Here is an 8,563-nt window from a genome sequence, read left to right on the forward strand (position 1 = left end):
TATTACTTCTTTGAGTCCCCAGTATTTTTTCCATGCATGTCCTATTCTTGTATCAGTTTCTTTGCCTTGATCTTTTTGTGATATATAACTTGTCCTAGGTAAGTGTATTAATGTACATATAAGAGGTGTGTCATTGAAGATTTTTAAATTAATTTAATTTAACTGTATTTGTCAATGGTTAACAGGTTGAAAAAACAGTTAAATCGTCAAAGGGTTTTCAATAATCGGTTAGTGCATTAATTAATGATTTTCTAGGTTCATATTGTATTATTACCAATGCTAAATTTAATATATACTAAGTAGCTATTTCTACAATTTAATATCAAGTCAACGTTTTCGCTCTCAACTTCGTTAGCTATTTTGAATTAAGTACACCAAAAATATTGTTAGTTTATGACAACAGATCTTCCCTTGCAACTCTGCAAGCAATAAAAGCTGTTTTTGGGAGGCATTCAATCATCAATTTATTGGCGTTGTTGTGGCGGAAGTGTAACTGAGAAAGGGTTAGGTATAAAAGGGTCAGAATTATGCCTCATTTATTGTGAGTTTCGGGCGAAGACGTTGATTGAATTTATTACCTTATTATTTTTAACAGGTTTTTTCGTTGAAGAAAAACAATTCATTCGTTAACGAATATAAAAACAGTTTATTGATTCAACAACCACCTCTAGTACATATTCGATATTGTTATTGCTTACTACAATTGGTTGTTCTGTCCTGTTTCTCATTGCTTTAGTTTTGGCAATATTCAGAGTCAGACCCACTGGGCGACTTTGTTTTTCGAGGTCATGCATCATTGCTTATTTTTATTCCATTTATATTTAGGCACTTTTCCATCCAATTAAGATTTCGGAAGATTTCTTCTAGAACTGCGGCAAAAAGTGTTGGTGATAGAGGTGCACCTTGGCGCACACCACGCTCTATATTTATTTATTTTCCTTCTCTGTCTAACTTTACTGTTTTTGTAAATATTTCATATAACTTTGATATGTTTGTTGTGAACTTCCTGTTTTTTGAGCGCCTGCCATATACTGATTTCAAGGTCTTGTTGAAGTTCAATTAAATCATAAGCCTTGCTGTAATCTATAAAACAACAGTAGAACGGCATATCTTGATTCTTTGCTTTTTTCCTAGTAAGTCTTTTATTTATGTCCTATATGCTTTTACAACATGATTTCGAAAACTGCGCAAAAGAATAATTGTTAAAGGACGGTTATGTGGTACAGGTTATCAGTGTGTTTTCTTATTGATACCACAGAATGGGAATAGATCAATCGCCATCACGCTATTTAATTTATTGATAAAAAAAAATTATTCATTTTGTAACAATTAATAATCATAATGATAACTTCGGATCGGATGAGACGTGATTATATTTTTACATTTAAAATTTTACCAAGTAATATTGATTGTGGTCAACTTTTGGCTATAATATTTTTTTCTGTTCCTAGTAGAATCTTGAGAAAGAATGACACTTACCTTTCTACTCAATTGTTGAAGACAGGTTTGTATCATCACTCTCCTATTTTTAGGCTCATCTAAGCTACTAACAACCAGATAAACTGGATTGATTTACATAATACTAGTTTACTATCTGTGGCAAGACACACTAAAACCATGTTTGTTTGTAATTAGCAATTAAAATAAAATTAATATAGCCCAGTGGTTAGTGACCCTGCCTACTGAGCTAGAGGTCCCGGGTTCGAATCCCGGTAGGTGTAAACATTATTATGATGAATATGGATGTTTGTTTCCGAGTCATGGATGTTTATCTGTATTTATGTATGTTTAAGTAAGTATATTGTATTAATTATATCGTTGTTTTGTATCTATAGTACAGGCTATGCCTAGTTTCGGGCAAGATAATTTGTGTGGCAATATTGTCGTGTAGCAACGCTTCGACGTACATGACGAGAGTTGTCAAAATTCAAGGCATTGATAATTTCGACAGCTCCGTCAGCAATACTCGTAGCTTTAGCGTAAAGGTGTTTACTTTAGACGCTGTAGACCCGGGTTCGATATACCTACCAGTGTATGGAATTTTTTGGGTTTTGTTAAGTTAATGGAAATTTCTAGTATATTCAGGATAATCATATTAATAATAATATTCGAATAGACAAAAAAGGACGGAAAATATGTAAGCAGGATAAAAATAGTTAAAAGAAATTTATATTACAATTTAAATTTAAAGATGGAATGTGAGAATCATTTTGAAAATAGAACAGATCCGGGGGTAAATAAGCCGTTCTAAGCGTAGCCTACGGCACTTATAGTTCAGACTCAAAAGTGAAAAGGGGAAAAGAAGGAGGAGAAGAAGTCGTAAGAAGTGGAAAGTGATTAAGAAGAAGAAGATAGAAGGATACAGACTAGTTTTCGGTGCGGTGTGTTCTACTGAAGGCACCGCCATCGACAAGACGAACAGCGGCAACCTGGCAAAGTGCAATTTTTAAAAGTGAACGAAAATAAAGACTCGTTCCTTTGAACGGAGTTATTATTTCCAATTCCTGACCCACTCTTGAGTAACCCTAGTGACTGATCCATTGCCACTTCTGCCACTGCCCTTCAGCCAAATGCGCTCGTGGATACGCTCTCTCACCAACGACTTGCACAACACCCGATGGATGAATGTCTTAAGCTGTAGACAGTCGAAAGAAGCGATACCTGCACTGTGGCCCAAACTGACACGTAGACTTATCAGCCTCAACAGACGTGTAATGGTGGGCACTCTAACAGGTCACACAACACTAAACAAGCAACTTTACACAATCGGCGTAACGGACAGTCCTAAGTGCAGAGGCTGTCTAGCCGAGGACGAAACGGTCTCTCACGTAATCCTAGAATGTGCGGGGATGGCCAACCAACGGGCAAAAACCTTTACCAATACGAGATCGCTCCAGGAAGTCTGCGAACACCCCAGGAATGTTCTGAACTTCTGGACGGAGCTGGGCTGGTTGGAGTAACTGGCCAATACTGCACGCAATATGAACCCATACCCCTATACCATACCCACTCTTGTGTCAATATTATTATTATTATTCGTCGCTCTAGCAGGACCCCCCACTTATTGTCACTGTGTTTTCAAGGTTCTTCACGAGATGGGCCTAAGCATTTTGGAAATGGATGACGGCGAAATCACATGTGACACAAACTCCGTGGTAAGATATTACGTCATCAATCACAAACAAAGAATTCAAGCTCTAAAGGATGATGCATCCAATATACGATAATTTATAAATATAAATAATGTATAAATATACAGTTTATTGTTTATTAGCTGACCCGGCAAACGTTGTTTTGCCATATAAATTATTTTTAGAGTTTCTTGAACATTGCAACATCACTTTACTTTTCTAAAATAAAAGAATTTTTCAATAAACGTAGCCTAAGTTACTCCTTATTACATCAGCTACCTGCCAATAAAAGTCCCGTCATAATCGGTCTAGCCATTTCAGAGATTAGCCGGAACAAACAGATAGACATACAGGCAGACAAAAATTGCAGAAAATGTTATTTTGGCGTATGTACCGTATATATATTCATATACATGTAGTAAAAAACGGTTATTTCAATATTACAAACAGACACCCCAATTTTATTTATATGTATAGATTCCTTTTTATGAAATATTTTATATTATTTAAACACGACTCATATATTGGATGCATCACCTTACAAACTCATTTGTTCATGTATATTACAGACATTGTAAAATACTCTATTTGATTGAAAAGAGTGGCCATTGAGTTTCTTGTATGTTCTTCTCATGAGCTCAACTTTTTACGAACATATGATAGATTAAGGACTTTAAAAGGAATATTTTTAGTGGCGATTCAAAAGCGCTTAAGCCTAATTGAATAAAATCTATTTGACTTTGACTATGTATTACTATAGTATCAGTCTACAAAATTTTATTTAAAAACACCAAAGCAAAAAGCAGTTTTCGTCTCATTGATGTAAAATAAACAAATAGAATCACAATCACGCTCAAAAATTGTCTAGTCCACCGGCGAGTCTATTAGGCAGAGTTTTTGTTCAGTCGTGTTACGGCCGCGCTTTGGATTCTACGCCACGCAATGACAAGAAATGTGATTATTTGGCAAAATGATTAAAACGTCAATTTAGTTACATAATTTTGTTTATTCAAAGAGGTACTTACCTGAAATACGAAACTCCATCCTTTTTAAGTCTGGATATGCTGTTATTTGGATTTTTTTCATAGAAAACTTTGTCATTGCGTGGCATTGTAATCAAAGCGCGGTCGAAACGCAGCTAAACGAAAACTGCTTAATGATGCGTAGGCAGAGTTTTGCTTTAGACAGTTTTTGAGCGTGATTGTTGATTGTTAGTTAGTTATTTATTGTATGTTAATGGTGGGAGGTTATAAATTAAGTACATATATATATAACACCAGGTGGACCGTACGCTCGTTTGTCCTCCTATTCCATAAAAAAAGGTTAAAGTGAGATATGAAAAGTAATTTGTAGAATTCCATAAGTATCCTAAACGCGATCGAGTCTCGTGCCTGAGTTTGGCGAGTCAACATCTCCTGAGGATGCCTCGTGTATCGGCGAAACACGTGTCGGCAGAATGAACACTAAAGAAAACTCAAAAATCTGATCTGTTTTTTTTATTAATAACCTTTATCAGTTTATAAGTAAACTTTTAATTTACTTTTAGACCAAACCGGGAATGAAACGGAAACATGACATTGAGAACGTGAACCCAAACGTAAATTGTGTCTCATCATCGAGGTTTAGAAGTACTCCGAGGTCACCGAAGAGTCCATGGAGAAAGAACAGCCCGGGGCCTGGTCCTTCGAGGATTAGGAGTCCGAAGAGTTTGGAGAAAGGTATGAGTTCTTTTTATGACAGTAAGCGATGAGACGAACAGGATGTATAGTTGATAGTAATTGATACGCCCGCCCTGAAAATTCTGAGCAACGCTAAAATTGCGATCGTCACCTCGAGACATAAGATGGATTGGACGTCACATTTGCCCAGTAATTTCACTAGCTACGGCGCCCTTCAGACCGTAACACAACATTACACATTACTGCTTCACGGCAGAAATAGGCGCCGTTGCGGTACCCAAAATTAAGGATATGTTGTCTCTGTCTCTAGGGCGACATGGATAATGGAGTCTTTTGGTTTCGGGATCATAAAAGTTAATAAATCATCGTTCTTATTGAATGCTATTACTAACTGTGACAGTAATCACGACCATCGTGTTCACGAAGCATCCTTACACAAACAACGAATTCAATTTCCAAATGTACGATAATTTATATTTATACAATTAATTCTTTATTACTTTTATGAAATAATTTATATTATTTAAACACGACTCATATACTGGATGCAACACCTTACAAATTAATTTGTTATGTATATTACAGACATTGTTAAATAGCCTATTTGATTGAAAAGAGTGGCCGTTGAGTTTCTTGTATGTTCTTCTCACGAGCTCAAATTTTTACGAACATATTGTAGATTCAGTAATTTAAAAGAAATATTTGTAGTGACCCGCAAAAGCGCTTAGTTTAAGCCTAATTGAATATACATAGTTTATTTCACTTTGACAAACAGTAAATTCAGCTTTCGTAAACCGTATCTCGCCACTGCAATGAGATATGGCGAAAATTGCTGGTCGGCGAGAGGCATTACTTAGTTAAAAACAAAATAATTCTTCATGTCTTCTTATATGCAAATAATATTCAATTGCATAGATATATACAATATCTATACATATCTTCTACCTCATTTATCACAGGGCGTGTTCCGAAGAGCTGTTTAACCTGATTCCCCCCGCCGAATTCCACCTTCGCACGACACGCCACAAATTAGGATATCATCCCCACCATCTGGATGTGTGGCGGTCCTCCACAGTGCGGTTTTCAAGGAGCTTTCTTCCACGTACTACAAAGCTGTGAAATGAGCTTCCTTGTTCGGTGTTTTCGGGACAATACGACATGGGTACCTTCAAAAAAAGCGCGTTCACCTTCGTTAAAGGCCGGCAACCAGGGGCGTGGATATTATATAGATATGAACCTAAATAAATATAGCACTAGTGTTAAAGTTAATTTAATTTGGTTCCATTATTTGTACCCACTCATAATTTATTTTTACGCACGAAACAAAACACCTACGGTAAGGAATCTTTGCTTATTCCAAAGTTCAACTACGACTAGTTAGATCCACAGTGCCTACCTGGCTAGAAAACAAATGCATGCCCCTGCCGGCAACGCTCCTGTAAATCCTCTGGTGTTGCAAGAGAATGTGGGCGGCGGTGATCACTTAACACCAGGTGACCCGTACGCTCGTTTGTCCTCCTATTCCATAAAAAAATAATTGTATTTCCAGCCAAACTCCAACCAATAACTGAAGATCTGGAGACAGTGATCGCCAGCGAATACCAGATTGAGGAAGGTACTCCAACGGCGATGATTCACGCGGAGTTGTACAGTGGAGGGCCCGGGTCCGATGCAAGCACCACAGGAGGCAGGAAGATTGTGTCTGCGTCACGTATGTATATCTTATATATAAAATTCTCATGTCGAAACGATTTGACCGATTCTCATGAAATTTTGAGTGTATGTTGGGTAGGTCTGAGAATCGGACAACATCTATTTTTCATCCCCCTAAATGTTTGCTAAAAGGTGGTCCACGCCAATTTTTTTTTTGACATTTTTTTTAGTTTGTTTGATTATGAATCAGCATTAAAAAATACATACAACTTCAAATTTTCACCCATCTACGATCAACAGTTACTTTTGTATCGCGATTTTAATATCGGCAATACAACGTTTGCTGGGTCAGCTAGTATTATTATATAAATTAAAATAAACAAAATCCTTAATTTACACCACTTTTGGCATACAATGACTGTAAAAACAAACTTTCGAAATGGCTTCATGATCTTACATACGAAGAAGTTGTAGAGTTGATCTAATTCACACATTGCGAGTAAACCCACATATACACACACATCACACACTCACACACACACCCACACTTAGTTTTAATATTCTTGTATTGCATTCCATTTATTATTGTAACTATAAATTGGTGGCTGGATGCTCTTGGAGGAGGTCTGCTTGATGTGTTTTTTTTTTATTATTATTTCCTTTAAAGTTATTATATATTTTATTTTATGAAATGCTCACATAATGCCTCTATTTATTTACGGTATGTGTGGATTGATGCATCTACTATACTCAATAACTCTTGTGTTTATAAGTATTAATTTACTTTTTTTGTTCTTTTTTGACTTACTCGTGTAAGCCTTTCAGTTTTTGACATTAGAGTATTTTTGTTGCGTCACTTTGCATATATTGTAATTGAAATGATTTGTAAAACAATGAAAATGTAAATCTTGACTTAATAGAGTGGCAATGAGTTTCTTGCTACTTCTTCTCATTAGCTCAACCCTTTACGAAGTAGCGGTAAATTCAATAAGAAACAATATTTTTATTTTTTTTGACATTCATAAGTGTCATTTCCGTGACCTACACGAATAAAGTATTTTTGATTTTTATTTTTTATAAGTATTATCAAAATGAAAGGCATAAAAGGCATTTATTTTCTCAAAATTGATTCCTTTACAATTCTTTTTGATGTCATTTCTAATAACTACTAGATACTACTACCGCTTCGGAAACAAATGGCGCTCTGAGAGAGAAGAAGCGGCGCAAGAAACTCTCCCAGCATTATTTTTTTTCGCTCTTTTCAATAAAAATATACAATATTGTACATTTCTATTGCTATAAAATAATCACAATCTAGTCTCAGGCTGTTCGATCATTTAGATATTAAGCTGTGGAGTAATAGGATAAATATATAATATTATATATAAAATATATAATAATATTATATATATATATATATATATATATATATATATATATAAATTACGTGTCACGTTGTTTGTCCGCGATGAACTCCTTAACTAATGAGCGAATTTTAATGGGGATAATTTCATGGAAGTGCAGTTTAGTCCAACTTGAGAGACAGGATAGGTTTTATTTCGATTTGGGACCCATAATTATTTTTATTCCCAATATTAATTGTTTTGTACGGACATGTTTTCCATGAGAGAATTTATTGACGCACGGTTTGACAGTTCTGCTGTGAAACAATTTCATTATAACAACAGGTTTTGAAATATTACTGGCAAATTCCTTTAATATATATATATATATATATATATATGGTAGTTGTCGTTCCTCAATACCAGCTTTTTCCATTTGACCGCATACAACAAATGCTCGTATCATCGGCGATCAAGTCATCTCTGATCTGTTGAGGCCACATTCTAGCGCTCTACAAAACGCAGTTCCAGCCACACATGGAGTATTGCTGTCATCTCATTGTGTGTCTTCTACCGCATTTATCACGGGAGTGTTCCGAAGATTCCTGCCGCGCTGAATTCCACCTTCGCACGACACGCCACATTTTAGGATATCATCTCCACTATCTGTATATGTGGCACAGCCACTTTTTTGTTTTGACAGTCACAGGCACTATGGGAGGCTCTTTGCACAGGATGCCGGCTGGATTATGGGTAC

Source organism: Leptidea sinapis, chromosome 2 (assembly GCF_905404315.1).
Source record: "Leptidea sinapis chromosome 2, ilLepSina1.1, whole genome shotgun sequence".
Taxonomy (NCBI): Eukaryota; Metazoa; Arthropoda; class Insecta; order Lepidoptera; family Pieridae; genus Leptidea; species Leptidea sinapis.